Here is a 26,247-nt window from a genome sequence, read left to right on the forward strand (position 1 = left end):
CATTGCACTCCAGCCTGGGTGACAGAATTTGACTCCATCTCAAAAAAAAAAAAAAAAAAAAAAAAAGAATTCCACTTCTTAGAAAGCATTGGATAGACATTGTTTCAGTATTGGCCTTTTGCTGATTAAGGTACAGAAGCAGGGTGCACTTGTTATTTGCCCATTTTTTAAAATTTTTAATTTATTGTCTATTTATTTTATCTTCATTACAGAGTCTCTCTGTTGCCCAGGCTGGAGTGCAGTGGTGCAATCATAGTTCATTGTAACCTCGAACTCCTGGACTCAAGCAATCCTCCAGCCTCAGCCTCCTGAGGGAGGACTACACTTGTGTGCCACCATGCCTGGCTAAGTTTCATGATTTTTCTGTAGAGACAGGGTCTCACTATGTTGCCCAGGTTGGTCTCAAACTCCTGGCCTAAAGGGATCCTCCCACTTCAGTCTCCCAAATTGCTAGGGTTACAGGTACGATTTACCTGATTTCAAGTAAAATTTTCTGAGCTAGAGTTTCTTCATTTTGTAATGGTCCCTTCCTTCCAGAGATGCTCTAATTATTAAGGAAAATAGTGTATTAGACACACTCACCTATGTAGAGTGAATTTAGTAAAAATATTGTGAAATTTTGTGTGGAATGATCAGATTCAGTTCCTGGCTCTGGCCCTTTCTGCCAATAAGAGTTTGGTAAATCATTGAGCATTTATAAACTGTTATCCCCTCATTTGTAAAGGAAAACTAATACCTGAGTCGTCTACTTTATAATTTTTTGTGAAGATCAAATGTTACAGTTCACATGAAAATGGTTTATATACCATGACACCATGTAAATGGTTAGGCATTAGGTTATAACCGGATAGATAAAAATATGAAAGGACAGAAAGGATGCATATTTTATAAATTATGTTGATTTCTTTTGATGTATAGACAGTTCAAACCTTAGGACCTCAGGGCAAAATGATACTTCCTCTTATGGATCATTTAAAAATAGCTTTTGCCTGAAATCTAGATAATAAAGCCTCATTTAAATTTTTTAGGGAAAAAGAGATCCTGGTTTGATATTCTTCAAGAAGTCACTTTTTTTAACCTTACCTGACCCTCTTCATTTTTTATTTTTTTTGGTCCTTACCTGTACAGCAGTGAGTGAATCATGCTCTTTGGTTCATAGCACTTCATTAGCCCATGCATAGCCACTCCTGTTAATTTACTTTCCTCTTTCATCCACATCTCTGATCCTATTCCCCATTTTCTCACAAGTCTTCATTCTTATGTTTGCATTGTCAGTTCTTCCAAGTTACCTTCTGTGCATTTGTTAATATGTATCTATCAGTATTTGTAAAAATATTCTCTGGTATATGCGAATGGGGGGAGGAATTTACACAATTATTGTGTGCTATAAGTTTCATTTATTTCACTCAGCAGTATGTTTTTGAGATCTATCCATGTTACTACATAGCAATCTAATTAATTTATTTTGACTACTGCATATTATTCCATCCTAGGCAAGTACCGTATTATACTTCCCTATTTCCCCAGTGAAAGATACGCATACCACCTCCAACTCACCATACCAAAAACAATGCTGCAACGCACCTTCTTGTGTGTCTCCCTGTACATAGTTGTGCCAGGAGTAGAGTCTCTGAATCATTGGATACACGAATACATAGTACCATTAAATTCTGCAAAATTGGCTGGGCACAGTGGCTCACGCCTGTAATCCCAGCATTCTGGGAGGCCGAGGTGGGAGGATCACATGAGGTCAGGAGTTCGAGACCATCCTGGCCAACGTGGTAAAACCCTGTCTCTACTAAAAATACAAAAAACGTAGCCACGTGTGGTGGCACACACCTGTAGTTCCAGCTACTTGGGAGGCTGAGGCAGGAGAATCACTTGAACCTGGGAGGCAGAGGTTGCAGTGAGCCGAGATCGCACCATTGCACTCCAGCCTGGGCAACAAGAGCGAAACTCTGTCTCAAAAAAAAAAAAAAAAAAAAAAATCTGCAACATCGCAATCCAAAATGGATTAGGTACCAGATTATGTTCCCCCCTGGTTTGCATGAGGGCTCCTATAGCTCTATATTCTTGCCAGCTGATGATACCTTTAACACTTGAATTTTGTCAATGTGAATAGTATCAAGTGATATATCATGATAGTCTTAATTGGTATTTCTCTGATTATTAGTGAGACTGAGCATCTCATCAGTTTTTCACCATTGGAGTTTTATGAATTGCCTATTCATACCTTTTCCCTGTTTGTTTTTCTACTGGGTTTCTGTCCTTTCCCTGAAGATTTTTCAGAGTTCCTTAGATATTCTAGAAACTAATGTTCTGTCTGTTATTTATGTGAAGATCTCCCAGTCTATGAGTCATTTATTAATGTTGTGTGTAACATTCCTTGTTCAATAGGAAACGAATTATTTTGATGTAGTCGAACTCAATCCTTATCTCTTTATGGATTATTCCTAGGGTGTTCTACTTAAAGACATACTTTTCTGCCCTGAGACTTCAAAGGTTGCCCTGAGACTCTGTATAACTCTATGAAACTGTGTTTTGTAACTCTATTATTTTATATTTGTCATTTGTTCTTTCACCAGTAGTATATTGTTTTAACTAGTATAATTTGTCATAATATTTGTAGTGTTTCTTAGTGTCTGCTAGGGCAGTTTTCTTATTTGCCCTTCTTTTTCAAAATTGTCTTAGTTGTTCTATATTAATTAATTAATTTACTGCTCCATATTAATTAGAGTCAGTTTATCCAGTTCTCTGCAAATATTCTGCTGGAATTTTTATTGAAGTGCATTGAATTTGCAGGTCAATTTGCAGAAGTCTACATCTTTACATTGTAAAACAATCACATCCATTTATATGGTGTAACTTTCCATTCATTCAAATCTATCTTCTTTCAGTTGAATCTTAAAACTTCCCCTGTAAAGATTTTCATTAGGTTATTTCCTAGGTAGTTCATAGCTTTGTGTTATTGTAAATAGTGCTTTATTTTCTATTGTATTTTCTAACTGGTTAATGCTAGTGTAAAAAATGTTATTTCTCTTTGGTTAATGATATTTTATTTCTCTATCTTGCTGACTTGAACTCTCATATTACTTTTAACAGTTTGTTGATTTGCTTGTTTTTTTTAAGTAAATTATTATGTAAACTACAAACGATGGCAAATTTTCTCTTCCAAATTTTATTTATTTCAATGTGATTACATTGACCAAACCTCCCGTACCATGTTCACCCAGTAGCATTTGAAGAAATTAGCTTTGTTTAATTCTAGACCCAATCATATCATGGTATGAAACCACATATCCTCTTGGTTAGGAATGTAGTAGTTTTTCCCATAAGACTTTCATCAGCCTATGGTGGGAAAATGAGTGGATTAGAACGTGGCAGGAAATGAAATGCAGGTATATGAAAAGTCTTTGATAACACAAATCCATGGATTCCTTGTAATAAAGCCAGGTAATTATGTTAAAAATGCATTTTGGGTTAACACTTGAGTGATTACTATAATCCAAATTAAATTCCCTCCCTTTCTTTTCTCACCCATTCTTTCCTATTCTAAAACGTACTCTAGAGCCTCTCTGCCCCCCCACTTTAAAAAAAAAAAAAAAGACACTGGGTTTTGCTATGTGCTCAGATTGATATGCAGTGGCTATTTACAAGCACCATCCTCCTATTAATCAGCACTGGAGCTTTGGCCTGCTCCATTTCTGACCTGGGCTGGTTTACTCCTCTTTAGGCAACCTGGTGGTCTTCCACCCACAAGAGGTCACCATACTGATGCCATACTGAGTGCAGACACCCAATTGGCATAGCACACAAAAGCTCAGAACCCTTGGGCTCAAGCAATCATCCTACCTCAGCCTGAGCAGCTGATACCACAGGCATGTGCCACCGCACCAGACCCTTCTGTCTTTAAACACACCCAGCTCTTTCTTCACATGTGCTCACTGGCTTTTCTGTGTATTCCTCTACCCCCTCCTTCTTTCTCACACTCTCCTTTATTATGTAGCATAATGTAACTTTTTTCTCAGAGAAAACCCTCTCTGGAAAGGGGAACATAGAATATACAAATAGCAGGTGGGAGCAGAGAGAGCGCTGTGAATATTTCCATTGGCACATTGAGGGAAGATCATTACATATTCAGGTAGAAATATTTGAAAACCTTACTTTCTTTGGCTCTATGTCTTTCTACCCTGCAAACCTAACCTCATGATATGTGCAATATGACATCTGCCTCCATCACTACTGTATCCTATTTGTGCAGTCCAATCTAACTCTATTTATTTATTTATTTTGGCAGCCGTATCATGTTGCTGTCCATTTTAAAATTATACTTGACTAAATTTCCAGTGTTACCCAGTTATTTGTATAATTAGTTTTTGGACCTAATTCAAAGATTTTACACTTGTTCTTCTTAAAATTCCATTTTAATACTCTAGCTTATGAGGAGTTTTAGAAACTAGTCTCTGTTATTCAACATACTATCTAGTCCTCCAATCATCTTGTCATCTGTAGCATTTGATAGGAATGCCATCAGTGTGCTCATCCAAACCTTTGATAAATATGTCAAAAAGGACAGGCCCAGGAAAGAACCCTGAGGCACACAGCTATAAAATTCCCTTCAGGTTGACATGGAATTAGCATTCTTGGACATGACCCTTCAATTATTGATGAAGTCACCTGATTGTACTTGCATCCACTCCAAATTTCTACATGTTATCCACAAGGATTTCATGAGAAACACTGTCAGATGCTTTGCTAAAAGGCTAATGCACTGTGTATGCAGCATTTCCTTGACTTACCTGAGTAATAAACCCATGTATGGTTCAGTTCAGCTTCAATTTTAAATGAATTTCAGTTTAAACTAGATTAAGCAAAAGAGATGATTTATAAGTTCACCTAACTGTACATTCTATCCTCTAGAGCACTGGCTCTCTCTGCCTCTATGCTCTACCACCCTTTGCATGAGTCCCATTCTTATGCAGCCTCTTCACTCTTAGAGCCAAGATGGCTACACCAGCTACAGAGCTTCTTTCCCCAACAGCTCCTCTAACCTCTTAGAACTGAGTTGCATTGTTCCTGACTAGATCATGAGCCATCTCTAAACCAAACTCAGAGATAATCCAAGTGGCTAGCTCTGGGTCACATGCCTGCCCTTGATGACAGAGCTGCACTCTGTTCTACCCAAATTATATAAACTCACAGATAAAAGCCTCACAGATACCAAAAGAAGAAGAATGAACAGATATTTTCCATATTCAAGAAAAATATTTTACCTCTCAGTGTAGGCTCCACAGTATCTTCTCAACATATTGTTTTTCTCAAGGATTATTCATATTATATATTTATATAACCAATTACCTTCTATATATTTACATATACACATCAACCATATATATGTATAGATATAGAATAATGTCTGTATACACACATATATAAAATCTCTAGTTATACAGTTGAAGGCATGCTATGCTTGGATAAACAAGGTATCACCAGAAGTTTATTTCTATAGGGCTGACTAATGAGTATTCTCCATTCTGCAGCTGGCCAACAGACTTCAAACCCACTCACCACAGAAATCTGGGCAAGACAGCCTGTCCACAGATGAGAGGTGGGGTATCATGTATGCATTCTGTGGTGAGCTGTTCTACTATGAAGTGATAATTTCCTGGTCCTGATTCATCTGGATGGCGATGGTAATACACAATCCAGAATATAGTGGTCTTAAAGCAACAGGAAATACCAGAGTTGAGAGATATAAGAACAAAAGTTATACTTTGGCTTCAATATAACTATCAGAATCTGGGGCTGAAAATTGCTTTTTCAGAGATGGATTCTCCAAATGCACTTAATAATGGGCAAATTGGTTCATCACCAAGGCATTTTCCAAGGCCCCAATTCTATCTGTCCCCATCACATTCAAGTCCATGGAGAAAGAAGTTTCACTTTTTACCATGCAGAAATCTGGTAATGGGAAAATGCAGGGATGAAAGAGCTCTTAGGGAACACTTTGAGAGGATGCTTTTGAGGAGAAAATCTTGGGAACCTTTATCTCATGGGATTGATCAAGGATCATTTGTAGCCAAACTCAATGGCAAAGTGAGGACACTTCAGGTGTGACTGCCTGATGAGGTCACCATATTGATTCCCACTCTATCCTTAGCTTTCTCATCTCTGTACTGTCAGGTGTCCCAGAAGGAAAGCCAACAGCAACAAAGACAGGACCCCATGCTCCCCTGTGACCACCCCCACCAACAATACAATATGACCTTGGCCTGAGTTATATATACCTCTGCTGGTACATAATACCTCATAGTGGTTTGTGTCTGCCTCTTTCCTGTTCTTATTTTACATGGTGTCCTGTCTTTTGTGTTAGGTGAACTTGATGCTGTATCAGAGTTAACATCTACCTGAGCAGCGACAGAATCACCATATCTGACACTGAAAGGTAGATAGGTAGGCAGCAGAGGAAAAAATAAGAGGATTGTCGGTGTCACAAATAAATTGAGCTTGGCCTGAATGTACTAGATATAAAAATGAATGCAAAAATCTGTTGGGATTTTTGTTAATATGTAATACTTATTAGCACTTGAGGTATTACTCTCAGAGAAAGTAGGGGAAAAGGTGGGTATTTCAGGAACCTAACAAAGAAGTCCAATAAGCCACCTTTTCTTGACAAAGTAGCACCAAGCCACATAGCCATGGGAGTATTAGGGCATTTTGGTACTTTCCAGACTGATCAATAACATTAAATGCTGCACTTAAGTCTAACAAAATGAAACTAGCAAGAACATATCAATGAACACAAAGAACCTGATCATTATCACTCCTAGAATATATAGAACAACAACTAAAATGTAGTTTATCTAAGGGTCTCACCATTAGAAAATAGAGCAGTGTCTTAATTTTCTTTCCCATTTTCACAGTAAGAAAGTCAATCCAGTGCTCCAGGCACTATTACATTAAATATTGATATAAAGTCACCGTATAGTAGGTTTTCCTTCTAAGAAACTGATAAATTCTTAATGAAGAGTAGGGAGACAGAGCCCAACATGAATGGGTAATTCATTCAAATACAGTTGACTTTTGTCTTTAGAGTTGTTCCTTTTCCATATTACTCAAGGAATGATTTTCCTCTGGATTTAATTTTTCTGACACAAAAACATATATACCTAATAAATATTTCTAGATTATAAATGAACATTCTTGGAAAACTTTCATTTGGCACAAATAAAAATGAACAAAATCGAGTAGGCAGTTAGCTGACTTAAAGCCTGTATTTTATGAGAGGCCAAACAATCAATAGCACCTACTTAGGAAAAGAAAAAATAAAAGCCAGTTGGATATGTGGCTTCTTCTCCTGCTGCTTTCTGAGCCTTTGAGGCTGCAAAATTCTCTATGCTGTAGATATGTGGAAGAAATGGAGACTATAGTGCTCTGAAGCTAAAAGGGCTTTGAGATGTACATCTGCATTGGGGCTGCACAGAATCATCTAGATATATAGTTGTCAGTTCAAGGGTTCAGCTCCATTCACTTCAGCTCAACAAGTTTCCATTAAGCACTTAGGTAGACAGGTATAATAAGAAAGCTAGAAATAGAAAAGGCACAGAAGACATGATTCCAGTCCTCAGAATGTCACCCGGAAGACATTCAAAGCACACATACATGAACTAAGGAGCCAAGATTAATGCATGATGACAATATTTATCAAGCTATATGCAGAGATGCTAAATGGCGGAAGTTAATTAAGGAAGACTTTTTGGAGTTTTGAGTTGAAATTTAAAGAAAATGACAAAGCTATCTTTTGGCCTCAACTAGCATGCACCCACATGTGATATCATGGAAAGCGTGTCTCAATTCAATTATGCAGTAGGTGGGCTCTTTGGATTTAAAAGATCACTAGGGAATGCTCTTCGTAACTTAGAAAAGATGTATTTCCTGGAACTGGGTATGTATTTTTCTAAAGATCCCAGCAGAACTCTGCTCAGGGGATGGCCAGTGAGATGTCCCATACGATTTCCAGATGACCTTTAACCAGGCAATTGGCACCTGGAGGGCAGCCCAGCCTGTCCAACAGAAACATCAATTGAAGATAACTTCCTTATATAAAAAAGATCACAGGGAATTACATATATTGGTGCATTAGACAATCTAATAAAAATGGAAACATATACTGTATCTAAGAGAAGGAAAGCTAATGTCTTGAGAAATTCCAAACAGTATTCCACAACCCCAGTATTGAGGTTTGAATTAAACTAATCAAAATCAGTCAAGACAAGCAGCTAGATAAAATTATGTTTACTAAGATTTACAAGCATTTCTATTGATTAGTACCAGGCCTTCTGGATGTATCTGAATGAGAGATTCAGTCCATGTTGTGAAAAAAATGAATGAAGAGTCTTTAATTTACTTTTAAGACCATGGTTTTGGTATAATGAATACCTTTGTTTTTCAGCATTTCTTTTCTCCTATGTTCTCTCTTGCCTGATGGAAACAATGACACTATATTTTAGTTGTATTTATCCATGTAATTTCATAATTACTTATTGTTGCACATGGGTAGATTCAGTACTTAAACCTCCCATTGGTTGACTTCCCAGTCTCCTATCATCACCAGGCTGTAGGGTGTGGCGGTTGAGAGTATGACTAAAGAGTCAGGCTGCTGTCTCCAAATCACCACCTTGTCATGCACTATTTGTGTTACCTTAGACAACTTACATAAAGTCTCTATGTCTGCAGTTCCTTATCTACAAAATGGAAGCAAAAATAGACCACATATCATGCATGGTCTATTATTTGTAAACATTTGCAGTGATAATGTAAGAAAAGCTAGGTATAATGTCCGTAGTTGGCTCTCAAAAGTATTTGTTAATTATTATCACTGAAATAAAAATAATCCTATTAACTTCAATTAACATGGTTACAAAATGAACATTATTGTGCCACAGCGTGCAATTTCTTAATGTTATCATTGAATACTTCCCTGCCTCATTGCCCTGGTTATGGTCAATTAACTCCACATGGGCTTCCAAATTGTTCCAGCTTCTGTCTGAGTCCTTTAGATGAGGGGTGATTTGATCCTTACCTAATTTATAAGGACCTATTCCAGGTTGACCTTCATTTTTGACGCGACAAGAACTAGACCAGATCTGGAGGCAAGAAGTTAACTTTCACCAAACATTCATCCTGTACTCTTCTTTTCTCCTATAGAATTTCCCATCTTCTACTTTTCATACTGTTATTATTTATGGCTTACTATATGTTTCTCCCACTAAACTATAAGCCCCAGGGAAAGAATGATCTTTGTTTTATTCTTGGAAGTATCCCAGTTGCCTGGAAGAGTTCCTGACACATAGTAGGAACTCAAGAAACGTTTGTTGAAATGAATCAACTTGTGGAAATGAATTGAGTGCAATGAGCCTTACAAACATGTTGTCCTGCTTTGGACCATATTCATTCAACAAATATCAATTAATTAGGGCTACCATGCATATTCAACCATCAGAGAAGTCTCTTGCAGAAAATGCAATCCCCAAAGCATATGCAAAGTGGTCTCTAGTTGAGTACACACTAAGTGTACCTTATTTTGGGCTATTATAAAATACAGTACTGACAACTGATATGCTTGCTAACCAACTGGAGAGACAGGACAATTACAGAGAAAAGTATAACTGAAATATCAGACTCTATATATCCTGTGCCTCAAGAGTCATAATGAGAGTGAGGGCTGGCATTCAGTTGAAGGAGAATGGTAAAAGAAAGGTTTAAAGGCAAAAAAAAAAAAAAAAATGCAATGATGTGTTCACAGATCTGTAAGACTATGGCAGAGGTTGTGAAGTACAGTGGAGAAGGTACTACTGTTAGAAAAGGAAGTGTTCACTGCAGGCATTGTCCCTTCCAAACATTGACTGCACAAAAACTGACATGGCCCCTACACTCATGGAATTTAGTCTATTGGGGGGGTGATAGAAATTAATGAAATAACTTCTCAAGTAAATGTAAATTTACCTCTTCTTGGGAGCATTTAACACAGGAACACATACTATTAAAAATGCACATAGGGTATTTGACCAAGATCAGGGAAAGGTAGGGAAGGTTTCCCTGAAGAAGAGAAAGGAGAGAATTTGCCTGTTTCTCTCACTATTATAACTTGAGGTCAGAAAATGTCCTATTTTACCTTTGTCTTTCCAGGCAGCATAATAGATATACAGTATCTTAATCCATTTGTGCTACTATAATAAAATATTACAGACTGTGTAATTTATAAAGAGTGTATTTCTTACAGTTCTAGAGGCTGGGAAGTCCAAGATCAAGGCACTGCATTTGCTGTCTGGGGAGGGACTTCTTGCAACATCCTCACATGCCAGAAGACAGAAGGGCAAGATAGTTGAATGCTGTTTGAAACCTCTTTCATAAGGCTCTTAATCTGTTTCATGAGGGAGGAGCACTGAGGAAGAAATCACCTCTTAAAAGCCTCACCTCTTAATACTATCACATTGGCAACATCTGAATTTTGGAGGGCGCACATTCAAACCATAACACACAGTGTATTTTCGATGAGTGACTAAATGAAGGGGTGCAGATTTTGGGGGGTTATTGGATTTTGAGTAGAGGATATGAATCTTAGTCCAAATTCGATCCCACTCTGAGCATACTTCTGCTAAGCCTGGTGGAAAAGTCCATTTTAGTTACTATTTTGCTGTCTGTCATTCCAAAATACACTAGAATCTGGAAAACATGTCTGAATCTCAGAAAAAAAAGGATCAGATCTCTATTGCCTATTCCAGTGTGAAGATGCTGACCATTCTTATTTACTGTGCTCATTGAAGTCCTTTACAGCCCCTTAAAGTCCTGTGACTCTCTTGCTGGTTTTTTTTTTTTTTTTTTTTTAAACAGTGGCATCTGGGAATCTTTGCTAAGAATGTGAATATGATCCCATCTCTTGGGTAGACCCTAAAGCCATTGCTTCTGAAGTCTTACCTGCTTTGGGGGGCATTTCCGTGGAAGACACACTGTATTCCCTTTTTTCTGAATCTGTAGCAATCACCCTTTCTCACCTCTAACTACCTTCAAAGACATTAGCACTATCTTCAAAAAACTAGGTCACCTTTGAGAAATGGGATAGGAGATATTAATAATAGAGGGGTAGGGGTAGGGTTTGAGTATCCCCTATTAATTAATATCTCAAGAGTCTTCCTGCCACACCTAGATGAGAAGCTTAGAATTCTTCTTTAAGACAATGATTTTTTCAAATGTATAAATGATTCTCTAACTTAAGGGGACAAGATGGACTGTAGGGGGGCATGTGGGGAAGGCATTATTGGGAAACCAATGAGAAGCTTATGGCCATAATCTACATATGATGCAAAAAGATTCTGGACCTTATTGGTGGCAGTGGATATGGAAAGCAGAACAGACATTAGAGGCATATAGAAAATACTTTAGTAACTTTGGGATACAGATCATGTGAGAAGGAAGATTTAAAGTCTCAGTGAGTAGAAAAAGGTGACTTGGAGGGAAACAGGGAGCATGACATGAACATGTTACCAAGATGGTCATTAATGTAGAGATGTTCAACTAGATGATGAGGTTGTGAGGTTGATCCTGTGGGAGAAAGTTAAGTGCTAGAGAACATTTTGGGAATCACTGGTAACAGGTGGTGATTGAAAATGTGAAAATGAATGAGAACTCTGAAGGAGAATGTTAGAGAGAAAACCAAGACAAGGTTGGACCTTGGAGTTTGGTGGAGTTTGGACACAGGCAGCTAAAATCCAGAAGCCTGTTTCATGAAGAAGAAAATCTCCCTAAAGCACTGACACTGAAGCCTAGGGTCAAGCCGGGCTGACCTCTGTGAAACTAAAAGTCGTAGAGAGGACAGAAAGAATGAGAATGGCCAACTTCCTAAAATTACTTTAGGAAACAAATATTAAAAAGCTATTAGAGTAGGCTACTAGAACCTTTGTGGGTTCTAGTTTGGTGGGAAGAAAAATCAGCAGTTCGGAAAAAAAATAGGTGGTGAGGAAAAAAAGGAAGGGCTTGAAGACCCATTCTTTTAGAAATCTGGCAGGGAAAAGATAATGAGAAATATGACGATAACTAGAGGGTGTTATAGAATAAAATAAGAAATTGTTTTCTCTTTCCCAGTACCACAAGAAAATGTCTTTTCCAAGGGAGCAGAAGTATCAGATTTATACTCTTAAAGGAAATAACCAGATTTCTATAACATTTTACCATTTGTAGGTAGTCATACTGGAAGTTGTTCATCTAAATTACTTGGCCCAGGGTCTACTGTGACTCAGTAAATGATTAAATGTCCATTTCTGTGGCCTTATGAAAAGACATTCACCATCACAGCACAGTCAGCAATGATAATGGATTCTTTATTTCTCTGTTGCCAACATGCTTACTAAAGCTGACCACTCCTGCCCAGTGGCTGTCAGTTCTGCTGCAGAGGATACAAGAAAGAGAGAGAGAGAAGTTGGAAAAGAAATATATACTCCAGTCCCACACAGAGATCTAAAGGGTTGGATTTAGATGTGTGCTCTTTTCAGAATTTGGATTAGGAATAAGCAGAATGGAGCCTTGAGAACAGTGCCTCTGGCACCATGACTCACTACTGAGGATTTCATTAGGAGGGGAAGTATATATCCTTCAGTCAGTCATCAGGAAATTATGACTGCCTGCTTATTCCACCAAATCCTGCAGAAGTTAGCTGAAGAGGGTAAGAGTCTGGGGGTGGAAACTTTGTACTGCAAAGATTTCCTTGCCTTAATCCAATCTTTTCTATTTCAAGTCATGAAAATACATATTTTTTAGATGGATTGAAAAACACACATACAGATATATATATATATATCTTTTCATAAACATTTACCTGTCAATGTAACTTAGGGTGCCTTTAAGTAAAAATCTCAACTGAATTAACCTAAAATGAAATGTTCTGTATACAAGTCCCCAAAAGAAGATGAACTCTAAGAAGGACTACTTAAATTCATTCCAGAGAAAATGGGGAATAAATGAGCATACCAGGTAGAGTTAGAGAGTTATTTTGATGAACTGATTTCTATATAATATGAAGGAAGATTATAGCTCATAGGGTTCTATATTTTAAAATAAATCATTGCATAGAAGCAGACAAAACAGAACCAAGAATTTTGTTCTCATGTCAGGTTAACACTTTCCTCCCTTTACAGAATTCAAAATTGCAGAAGGAAAACACAATTTAGGCAATCCATCACTCATTCAATCAGAAGGCATTGGGGGCCTCCCATGAGCCAGGCACAGTGTTAGGCTCTAGGACAAGATGGTGAATAGAAAGATCTTTCTCACTTGCATGGAGCTGAGAGGTTAGTGGAGGTAGGGGGAGAGAAGTAAACAAATAATGGCACTGATGAATGTATAATTACAAACTGAGATAAGTGCTTTAACAGAAAAGAATGGAGACTTCTGAGAAGCAACAACAAAGGACTCCAAGTCGGGGGCATAGACCTGGGAAGGCTTCCTGGAGAATGGGATATTTGAGCTTAGATCTAAAGAACAAGGTTGAGTAAAAGCTAACCAAGAAGCGGGTGGGTGGCGGGGGGAGCATCCCAGATCCTGAGAAGAGCTTGCACAAGGGTGAACCCCACCCCCACTCCCAATCTCCACAGGGGCCAAGCCAGGCAGCTCCTTGTTAAAAATTTGGTCTTTATTCCAAGATCAGTGGGAAGCCATTCAAGGGTTTTAAGCAGGTTGATGACATGATCAGATTTGTGTTTTGAAAAGAGCACCCTGGCTGCTATGTTGAAAACAAATTGGAAAGACATTGTTTAAAAGCCAATTGTCGCACTAAGTAAATGCGAAGGCCTGCAGCTGTCACAATCACTATCTTGTGGTCACCTGACCCCAGTCATATTTTTCTCTGCCCCTGAGGACATTTGGAAGCTATTTGCAGTGAAGAATTAAGAATTTCTTGATTCCAGATTATTATATGTCAACCTTTGAGCTAGAGACACAATGTCTTTCTGTCTGCTCAAAATTTTGATTGGCACAACTAATCGCTGTTCCTGTTGGTGACAGTCCATACAAGGCCTAACAAGCACATGTCTGCATTTCAGAGTCAGGGAGAGCAGCAGAGTCCTCCTCTTCTCCTTCCTTCTTTGTGTTGTGCTTACTCATCACTCTTCTACTTTCCCTATCTGCACTTTGACTCTCCATGCTTCTCACCCCTGTCTCTAACTTCCCTGGTTTCCCATCAAACCTAGACTCCCAGTCAGTTATTTCAACAGAGCTGTTGCTGTAGTGCCAGACTGAGGAGGACAGGGAGAGGAACTGGCAAGAACCAGGCAGGATCCAGCCATCTCTGACTAGCTTGTAAACTTGTCTTGGAAAGGACTGATTGCCAAGGCCTATGTATCAAATCTCAACTAACCAGGACTAAAACCATGCGTATTGCCCTCATCTCAGAACCCTGAGTCCCCATTGTCACGTTAGGAGTAGTCCTGGAGCCCAAGCAGAGATAAGATGGAGTAGAGGGCTGGCCATCTTAGCTGGAGTATGTGGTAGAACATGGGGACAGGGAGTTAGGTAAGTCCTGATGACTCCAGCCTGGGAAACCCACCTCTCGCTATATGTATACCTGCCTCCAAGTTGCAAAACATTTCTGTAGAAACTAATGTGCTCTTAGATGGCAACCAAAATGTACCCTCTGCCATGTTTAAAGCTCTCTTCACCATTCAAGGCAAGTGGCCATCACCAGGTGTTAAAAATATGCCTTCAGCTGTTGTCTTCTTATATTGACTCCAAGCAGACCCCTCCCTTAATTTCCAGTAACTTAAGCTAATTGCAGCCTCTGTGGCCACACAGAAGGCTAATCCTTTGTTGACAATAAAACCCTTTAGTACTTTAAGTGTGTCATTATGTCTCCTAGATTTTCTGCAGGCTGGAGCTCCTTATTTATTGGCATGGGTGCTTCTCTGCTGAGACTTTCAGTGTGTTATCATACTGGCTGCACTTCTCTGGACCTGCCAAGAGTCTGAAAAACACCATTCTTAAGATATTTGCAATTGGTTGATTCAATAAGCTGATTAATCAACGTTATCAGTTTATCCATTGTTTTCAAACCAGTTCTGTTTCTACCTTTGTCCAAAGTTTGAAACAGACCCTGTAGCTTTTCTAATGTGGGAAATAAGAGTAGTCCTCTTGGACATTTAACAACTAATAACGCTGTAACTCCAGTTTGGTCCATCCCAGTTTGCTCAAAATTCCAAATATATGTCCAGTTTAGGGCTTATCCTCTCCTGCCAAGATCTGACCCAGTCTCAGAAGCCTGGAGTTAGGGGACAGAATATGATTGCATATTTATTGTTTCATAGCTCTTTTTCTTTTTCTGACTGCTGTTTCCCACCATTTAGTGCTGGGCTGAGGAAGAAGAGACTATGGGAACATGGCCGACACGGTTAAATGTGCCTTCGAGGTATAATGGATATACAAAGCCGATTCTCTCTTTTACATGACACCATTACACATTCTTTGAGGTGCTTTTCTGATGACATCTAAACCAGTTCTTCTGAAAGTATGGTCCATAAATTACACAATTATTATCACCTAGGAGCTTGTTTCAAACACACATTTTTGGGTCCTATCTCAGTCCTAAGGAATCAGAATCTCTAGGAGGTGTGGCTCAGGAAACTTATTTAAACAAGTTCCCAGGGTAATTCAAATGTAGACCAAAATTTGAGAAGCACTGATCTAGATAATGGTTTATCCTCTGGCTGGTCACTTACAAGGCCTGGGTTTGGGGGCACATTGCACCTCTAGGCTTGTGTTTTCCTGTGAGCTGAGCCCACAGGTGAACTGCAGGACATGACAGCTTTTTCCCAGTTTCCTCCGAACATTATCCTTTCCTCTCTGCTGTACTTCTCAGAGGTCCCTGACCCCATTTGTCCATCTTACACTTCTGGGATGAGGCAGGTGTTAAGTGTCTCTGCTCCAAACTCCAGGAGATAAGAACAAAGTTCTCAGGGAGTTCAAAGCCTCCCTTCTCTTGATTTAAGGAGTGGAGAATGTTCCTCTTTTTTTCTCTCCCATTGAAGTGAGTAATAGGCCCGTGCAAACAAAACTGGATTTACTGTCCATTAACTGTTCCACAAAAGTTATCTAGCATTTCCATTTGGGATGTGGAAGGACTTGATACCTCTTGTAATATTCATGGCCTTTGGGGTCTGTTGCAAAAATCTGAGAAGCAGAAAAGTCATGTTTAACATCTTCTTAGACATGGCAACCAAACTCAATCCAATAAGATGGCTCTTCTTTGTTGTACACACTCCTTTTAGGTATGCAGTCGAAGTTCACATTGACCACATCATATCACTGATATAAGAGATATACTGTCAATTCCCTTAAATTATTTTCCATTATACTCCTGTTGTCATGTCTGCCCAAATTTATTCTTAGCTGGGTCTTCATGTTACTTTTTACATAGATTTTTGCTTCTCTTTCATATTTACCATGGTTATGGTCCCCCTTGCCTTCTTGTGTGTGTATGTTGTGGAGCTCACAGAACTTTCCAGCATTGACTTTTCTAATATCCAGATTATCTGTGTTACACACATTCAGGTAAAATGATCACAGTTCCCATTATTGGCAACATTTTCCCCTTCTTGTTGATCAGAATTAAGAACAGATTACTAATTCCCTGGCCCATTCCTCTACATCTGAAAGATGAAATTATCATCAAAGCAAATGAAGAATTTATCAGATGTTTTGTTGTCATTACATCAAACATCCTGCAGATGCTTATTACACATCCATGCTATTTACCCTTCCTGGTTGGGCATTCACTGTTGCTTTGCGATTGATTTCTTAACCCTTTATTGCTCTGCATGAAGATTATGCCAAATCTTCTTCACTCCTATAAGTTCAGGCACCATTTGTTCCCCTCATCCCCCATAAACAATTCTACATCCACTGGACTAAAAGAATTGTCAGACAATATGATATCCCTGTACTTTCCTCCTCTCTACCTCAAAAATCTCTCTGTAATTTGACTCTGTTACTCTTTCCTCCAAGACTATGCCTCCATCTTTGTCATTTTTTTCTCATCGCACTTGGGGTTGCCATTAATTTTTCTCTTTAATCTGTCTCTCTGCATTAGCTATATAAGTCTCATATCCCAAAAACCAACCAACAAGAAAACATGCCATGACCATCATGTCCTTTTCCCATGTCCCACTTCTGTTGCTCCACCTCTGCTCACTTTCCTCCATTCTTCTAATAAACTTTCTTCAATGCCAGTCAATGATCTAATCACAGATCCCAAGACCTTTTATTATTTTTTCATCCTTTTGGAACCCTGCGCTTTTTATATTAAAATGTATATTCCTGACTCTCCCCTGGGCATGTGATAAGTACTCAATGTATTTCAATCCCAATGATTATAGTTTCATGAATTTTAAAACTGACCTCCCTACTGCTAGTTTCTTTGTCTATTGTATACTCTATTGCTGGAATTACTTTCCTAAAGAAAATTCAACCTTTGCTGAAAAATCTTAAATAATCTAACTCCAATATTTATTTCCAGCCTTATTATTTACTGTTTAATGGGTTTTGGTTTTGTTTTTGTTTGTTGACACACCAACCAGTGAATGACACAAAAAGGAACCATTTCCTCTTCTCCAAGGGGTTTTCATTTCTTCAAGTATTGGATTGTGCTACTTTTTCATTTAGAATTTCCTTCCTTCCAAGTTGTTTATGTCACAATAGTACTTATTCTTTAATATCCCTCACAAATGTTGCCTTTCTTCAAAGCTTTGCCACATTCCTTTAAATGAGTGTGACTTCTTTCTTCTAAATTCCTATAGTCCATTGACATGATCTTATGCTATACATTCAAATACACAAGTGTGAATAATTACTAAATTTAGAGAGTGTAATATTTTTCCAAAATAACTACATTTTACAATACAAGATAAACAATATAAACTACTCCACTTTTCGTCTTGCATTAGATTAGACAAAATACCATCTGAGAATTGGGAAAACTATAATTTTCTTTAGTTTTTTGCCTATAATTTGTAAAACAACAGAAAATATTCCTGTGGGCCTGTTTAAAATTTTTCCCAGATGCCATAATTTCAGTACTCTATGGTGATGCGTTCATGACACCCACTGAATATTCAGATGTTGAAAAATCTGGAGGATGGGAACTGGAATGATTAGCACTTTCAGAAATAGGCCCTTTGTAGAAGTAATTTATATATGAAGAGGGATGAGGGAGAGGAGCTGGAACTGGAATTATTTGACTTAGAAAAGAAAATGCAAGAGCAGGAAATATTATCAATTAGTTTCTGAGTATCTTAAAAAAACTATTATATGAGTGACAGTGGGCAGCTGTTTCATGTTCCTACCTAGAGCAGGACAAATACTTTTGGGCTATTGCAACAAAAAAGTCCAAAAAGGCATTAGGAAAAGTCTGCAGACTCTAAAGTTGGTAAAATTGTGGTGTATGATAACAGGTTGTCAATGAAGGGAAAAAGACATCTTTCTGCACAGGGGGTCAGGGTTGTAGCCTATATGGAAGAAAAGATGCTGTAGATGAGGCTTATTCAAGGTTTTTATCTATTCCAATGAGATCCTACATGTAGGGAAAGAAGTAATTCATTCTATCACATAGTATTGAGAGAGCTTTTTCAGAAAATGTATGTCAGTAATCTAATCTACACCCAAAGAAGAAAGGAAGGTTCTGAGAATATGGCATTGTGAGTGGATAGATGCACAGTTTGAAACCAGACAGTTTGGTTGCTTCTCCAGATCATCACATCCTAGCTTTGTGACCCTGGAAAGATTTTAAACTGCTCTAAGAATCAGTTTTCTCCCCTGCAAACTGGCGATAATAGAGATGTGAGTAGTCACGGAGATGATACTCGATAAACGTCAACTTTTATTATTTTATTAGACATGTAGCACCTTCCAGGCACTATGTTAGGCATTTTCCCAATCATTATTTCCTTCACAAGCAGTCATCCAAGCCTCCTATAAAATAGGATGATATGATGACTTTTCACCAGAGTTATGTTCTTTAATTAAAAATGAAAGCCCTAGGTATCAAAGACCAGCCTGCTGAGTTCCCTTACCTTTCCCAACCATGAGACATTTCCCTGATGTCTGCAGCATGTCTTTGACGTCTGGGACAGAAGACCAATTTGCCTCCACCCCCACGTGGCTCCATCTGTCACCATTATTATGTGATCTTTATCAAATTAAACTGAGAATGTACTAACTTTTTTTCATTATGCTTCTAACCAAAGCTATCAAGCTCACAAATATGGTATCTGTTTAGTAAAATGAATTGATACAGGAAAGAAAATCCTGGTATTTAATTTCACATCTTCAAGACAATATTTATATCAACTAATATATTCATGTTCAATTTGAGCTATAATGTATTTCTCACCACCTGATGAACTTGTGATAGAGGGTCTGTTTGTAGCCAGTGGTTAATACAGAGTGTATTTTCCTCTGGGTCATTGCCTCTTTCTTCTACCATTTACCTTCAGAAAAAAAAAGCCATTTTCTCAGGGATCTCAGGGTCTGAATCCTTTACTCTTCTCTGTTTATATCAAGTAAAGAAATCATCATTCTGATCTTGGCAGTAGTAAGTATATCAACATAGGCACCTGGTAAGGTTTCAATTCCCTTTTTTAGAGTCAGTTGAAAAGTGCAGGATGCTAAAGTTACTTATGTAGTTTTATCAGAGTTTATGTGTGTGTGTGTGTGTGCGCGCACGTGCGCACACACATGTGTGTATCCTTTATAGAGAAAAGTTTGTATTCCCAGGAGCAAGGATAATGTGGCATATGCTCTATTCCTAGCAAAACAACAAGTTGAGTACCAAGTGTTAGATATAGTTTAATGTAAAATGTATTAATAACTTTCCCTATGCTAATAGCGAGATTTAAAAATCCAAACCATACGGTTGAATTTATATGGCTAAATCAGAAACAGCCAGCATAATTGGAATTTCAGCAACACGTTTGGATGATATAAATCAGTGGGGTGTGACAATCTTTACTTTGAGTTATACATAAAGGTATCTTAGGACTTGAATAAGACATGCATTGTGTATAAAGAAATCCTGAGACACTATGAAAATAGTTAACCACTGTGAAGAGAAAAAGAGAAGGTTAAATTACTTTGGCTATAAAACCACATGTAATGCAAAAACCCAGTGAACCAACATTGTTTTCCAGATGTGTTCAGAACTGCATAATTGCAGAATTTTGAGAAGTATATGAAGATGATTTCAGGATGTGCAATGATAAAGTTTTAAATGATCCTAGAAAGGACAAAGGAAGTACTATTGCATTAGATTCAGTATAGCATTCTTTTATAGAAGATGTTTAAAACATCAACGTTTGGAGGAAGAAAGACTTGGGTTTAAGCCCCAGCACCACCACTTCCTCTCTATTGGACTGTGGGAAAGTCCTTCAATTCACTAAGTTTAATTTCTTCATCTGCAAAGTGAGGACAATAACAAGGCCAATCACATGGGGATGTGAGGATTTTGATGACATAAAATAAAGTCCTTAGCATAGGATCAGGGGAATAGAATAAGTGCTCAATAAATGTCAGCTACAGTGTTGATAATGCTGAGGGTGGAGGTGATGTAGAGGAGAAGGAAGAGAACAAAGAAGAAGAAACGTCAGGTAGACTCTGCATCTATATTATTTGTAGAAAGCAACGCAATAGAGGAAACAATTGTCTGATGATAAAATGAGAAAATCTTCTCACTCCTTCCGAGGACAAAATATTTTATAGTGAAGCATTTAGGTGCATTTTTTACTTGTCTTTGCAGAAAATTATTCATTGCAAAATTAAAAGGTTGTATACCTTTTGTCAGAGTAAAAAAAATGATAGTTTTAGCCAAGATTTAAGAACACATTTCAAATGTGCCATTTAAAAATAAATTCTGCCCTTGGCTAAAACCCTATATGGCTAAGAGTTTATTAAAAAGAATAGTTTCTTCACTCTCTCTATTTTGCAGAGACAGTGGAGATGGAATGTGACACACCAAAAACTGAGGCTGGATGAGGAGGCTTTTTGTTTGAAACTGGTGAGCTGACTCTAACATTCATATGAAAGGGCAAAAGACCTTGAACATTCAAACAATCTTGAAAAAGAAAATCAAGGTTAGAAGACTTACACTACCTGATTTCAATATTCTATGATGTTACAGTAATCAAGACAGTGTGGCACTGGCGTGAAGATGACAGAACAATGGAACAGAACTAAGAGCAGCAGAATAGACCCAAACTTACCTGGTCATCTGACTTTTGACAAGGGTGCCAAAGCAATCCAATAGGAAAAGAAAATTCTTATTGCATACAATACATTAAATATTAATAAATTGAATATTCACATAAAAAAGTGACCTGTGACCCCTACTGATGTGGTTTGACTGTGTCCCCACCCAAATATCATCTTGAATTGTAGTTCCCATAATCCCCCCATGTCATGGGAGGAACCTGGTGGGAGGTAATTGAATCGTAAGAGTGGTTACCCCCATGCTGCTGTCCTTGTGACAGTGAGTGAGTTCTCATGAGATCTAGTGGTTTTATAAAGGGCTTTCCCCCCTTTTGCTCAGCATTTCTCCTTCCTGACATCTCCTTCCTGCCATCACGTGAAAAAGGAATTTTGAGAAGTATATGAAGATGATTGCGTTTTATTATTTTTAAATGGCACATTTGAAATGTGTTCTTAATTCTTGGCTAAAAGGATCATTTTTTTACTCTGACAAAAGGTATACAACCTTTTAATTTTGCAATGAATAATTTTCTGCAAAGACAAGAAAAAATTTGCTTCCCCTTCCACCGTGATTACAAGTTTCTTGAGGCCTCCTCAGCCACGTGGAACTGTGAGTCAATTAAACCTCTTTCCTTTATAAATTACCAAACTCAGGCAATCCTTTATAGTAGTTTGAGAATGAACTAAAACAGTGAATTGGTACTGAGGGTATGGTGATGCTATAAAGATACCCAAAAAGGTAACAGGCAGAGGTTGGAACAGTGTGAAAGGATCAGAAGAAAACAGAAAAAGTGGTAAAGTTTGGAACTTCCTAGAGAGTTGGAACGCTCAGAGGACAGGAATACACAGGACAATTTGGAACTTCCTAGAGACTTGTTGAATGGCTTTGACCAAAATGCTGATAGTGATTTGGACAATGAAGTCCAGGCTGACGTGGTCTCAGATAGAGATGAAGAACCTGTTGGGAACTAGAATAAAGTGATTCTTGCTATGTTTTAGAAAAGAGACTGGCAGCATTTGGCCCGCGCTCTAGAGATCTGTGGAACTTTGAACTTGGGAGAGATGATTTAGGGTATCTGGTAGAAGAAATTTCTAAGCAGCAAAGCATTCAAGAGGAAGCAGAGCAAAAATGTTTGGAAAATTTGCAGCCCAGCGATGAAATAGAAAAGAAAAATCCACTTTCCAGGGAGAAATTCAAGCCTGCTGCAGAAATTTGCACAAGTAAATGAGGAGTTAAATGTTAATCACCAACACAATGGGGAAAATGTTTCCAGAGTATGTCAGAGAACTTCACAGCAGCCCCTCCCATCACAGGCCTGGAGGCCTAGGAGGAAAAAAGTGGTTTCCTGGACTGGGCCCAGAGACCTACTACTGTATGCAGCCTAGGGACTTGGTGCCCTGTATGCTAGCCACTCCAACCATGGCTAAAAGGGGCCAAGATACAGCTCAGGCTGAGACTTCAGAGGGAGCAAGCCCCAAGCTTTGGCAGCTTCCATGTGGCATTGAGCCTGTGGGTGCACAGAAGTCAAGAATTGAAGTTTGGTAACCTCCACCTAGATTGCAGAGGATGTATGGAAATGCCTGGATGTCTAGGCAGAAGTTTGCTGCAGAGGCAGAGCCCTCATGCAGAACCTCTGCTAGGGCAGTGCAGAAGGGAAATGTGGGATTGGAGCTCCTACACAGAGTCCCCACAGGGCCACTGCCTGGTAGAGCTGAGCTGTGAGAAGACAGCCACTGTTCTCCAGACCTCAGAATGGTAAATCCATTGAGAGCTTGCACCATGCACCTGGAAAAGTCTCAGACACTCAACACTCAATGCTAGCCTGTGAAGGAAGCTCGGGCGGGGGGGGGGGGGGTTGTACCATGCAAAACTAGGGGTAGAGCTGCCCAAGGCCATGGAAGCCCACCTCTTTCATCAGTGTGACTTGAATGTGAGAAATGCACTCAAAGGAGATAATTTCAGAGCTTTGAGGTTTGACTGCCCTGCTAGATTTAAGACTTGCACGGGGCCCCTTTCTTTTGACCAATTTCTACCATTTGGAACAGGTCTATTTACCCAATGACTGTGGCCCCATAGTCTCTAGGAAGTAACTAACTTGCTTTTGATTTTACAGGTTCATAGAAGAAACTTGCCTTGTCTCAGATGAAACTTTTGATTTGGACTTTTGAGTTAATGTTGGAATGAGTTAAGACTTTGAGGGATTGTTAGAAGGGCATGCTTGTGGTTTAAAATGCGAGGACATGATATCTGGGAGGAGTCAGGAACAAAATGATATGGTTAGGCTTTGTGTCCCCACCCAAATCTCATCTTGATTTGTAGTTCCCATAATCCCCACATGTTGTAGAAGGGACCTGGTGAGAGGTAATTGAATCATGGGGGTGGTTACCACCACGCTGCTATTACAGTGAGTGAGTTTTCATGAGATCTGATGGTTTCATAAGGGGTTTTTCACCTTTTTTGCTCAGCACTTTCCCTTCCTGCCATCTCTTTCCTGCTATCATGTGAAGAAGGGTGTATATGCTTCCTCTTCTGCCATGATTGTAAGTTTCCCAAGGCCTCCCAAGCCATGTGGAACTGTAAGTCAACTAAACGTCTTTCCTTTATAAATTACCCCATCTTGGGCAGTCCTTTATAGCAGCATGAGAGCAGACTGACACACCTACCTTACATTATACACATAAATTAATTTGGTATGAATAATAGACCAAAACAAAAAAGCTAAAACCATAGGCTTTCAGAAAAAAAAAAAAAAAAAAAACACAAGAGAATATCTTTATGATTTGGGGATAAGCTAAGTTTCTTTGGGTACAACAAAGAAGCACTAACCATCAAAGAAAAACATTGATAAATTAGACTTCATCAAATGAATGCTTCTCTCATCAAAAGACAGTGCTGACAAGATAAACAGGCAAACCACAGACTGGGAGAAACTATTTGCAAAGCATACACCTGACAAAAGACTTGTATCTAGAATATAAAGAACTTCTACAACTCAGTAATATAAAGTCAAATAATTCCATCAATAAAGGAGGCAAAAATTTAAACACACACTTTACAAAAGTAGATGTATGTATGGCCAATAACTACATGAAAAGATGCTTAACATCATTAGTCATCTGGGAAATAAAAATTAAAACCATAATGAAATAGCAATATGTATCCATAGGAAGGCTAAAATGAAAAAGACTCAGCAGCACCCAAAATTGGCAAGAATATGGAGTCATTAGAAGTCACCAACATTATTGGTAGAGGCAAAAGAAATGGTACAACTTGGAGGATGTGCAAGCTACTTTATGACCCAAAAACGCTACTCTCAGGTATTTACCCAAGGAGAAATTGCAGTATGTGCTCACAAAACCTTGTACAATCATGTTCATAACAGCTTTATTCATAATACCTAAAAACCAGAAAGTCTATTAATAACATAAAAATAAACTGTGCTCTATTCATATAATGGAATATTACTCAGCAATAAAATGGAAAAAACCTGCCAATTACAGGAGCACTGATGAAACACGAAAACATAATGTTGAGTGAAAGAATCCTTACACACAGATTCCACTTAGAGTGGTTCTAAGACAGGCCAAACTAATTTATGGTGAAAATGTCAGAGTAGTGGCTGGCTAAAGGGGACAGCAATTGACTGGAAAGGGGTATAAGGAAACTTCTTTGGAGTGTTAGTGACGATCTGTATCTGGATAGGGGTTTGAGTCACACAAATGTATATATTTGTCAAAGCTCAGCCAATGTTTACTTAAGATTTCTGCATTTCATTATAAGTAACTTTTACCTCAAATAAAAACAACCCTGTAAACAAATATTGAACCCTGGTAAATAATATGCATGCTGACATGTTTGGGGAGAAGTGTACTGATGTTTAAAAGTGGTTTTGAAATACATCAAAAGATAAACTAGATCGATGGATGGATAAAGGGATGGATAGCTGGATTGTTGCGTGATAAAGCACATAGAGGAAAATTTTAATTGCATTATCTAAATAAAGTGTCTGTAAGTGTTCGCTGTAAAATTCTTTCAACTTTTCTGTGTGTTTGAGCATTTTACAACAAAATGCTAGAAAAAGAAATTAAGGTTAAATGGGTAGCCAAAACCGTGATGAGTGAGTTTGGTCCTATCGTTGAGTATAGAATGGGGACTATGAAGGTTTTCAGCAGGGTATACTATCATCAGATTTACACTCCAGAATGCCTGAAGTATACAGGGTGAATTGTAGGCACGGGTATAGGAACTAACTTTAGGCTTGAAAACCAGTAAGAAAAGATTTCAGTCATCTGCGTGAGAGACTTAACAGGTTAAGATCTATAGAATCATCATTGGTTGGTGATGGTTAGATACTGGGGAAGATGGTGAGGAAGGAGTCCAGGATGGCTTCCAGGTTTCCAGCCATGTTCACTGAGTAAATGGCAGTGACCACTTCTGGAGGGAATAGAGGAGAAGAAGCAAATGAGAGAATGGGAGAGGGAAGGGTGAGATAAGATGTTTCATTCTGTATTAGACATGTTGAATATGAAGTTCATTGTAATTCACTGAGGTGAAAATGTACAGGTGGCATTAGCAATACGGGTCTAGAACTCAGGAGGTCTAGGTTGGTGTCATAGTCCATTTTGTGCTGCTATAATGGACTACCTAAGACTAGGCAATTTATAAAGAAGGAAATGTATTCTCTCACAGTTCTGGAAGTGGAGAAGCCCAAGACCAAGGTGCTGACAGGATAGGGTCCAGTTTCTCTGCTTTCAAAATGGTGCCTTGAGTGCTGTGTCCTCCAGAAGACAGGAATGCCATGTCCTCACATATCAGAAGAGCAGAAGAGAGACAAATAACTCCTGCAAGCTCTTTTATAGAATTATTACAGGGAATTAGCAGAGCGCTCATGACCTAAACACCTCCCAAAAGGTCCTGCCTCCCGACACTGTTGCATTGGGGATTAAGTTTCAACATATGAATTTTGA

General features: G+C 38.5%; 1 pseudogene; it reads left to right on the forward strand.

The window, feature by feature from the left end:
• Window positions 1–18,191, forward strand: part of LOC111542712 — a 29,754-nt pseudogene extending 11,563 nt beyond the window's left edge.
• The last annotated feature ends 8,056 nt before the right edge of the window (window positions 18,192–26,247 follow it).

The sequence above is a fragment of the Piliocolobus tephrosceles genome, chromosome 4 (assembly GCF_002776525.5).
Source record: "Piliocolobus tephrosceles isolate RC106 chromosome 4, ASM277652v3, whole genome shotgun sequence".
NCBI lineage: Eukaryota > Metazoa > Chordata > Mammalia > Primates > Cercopithecidae > Piliocolobus > Piliocolobus tephrosceles.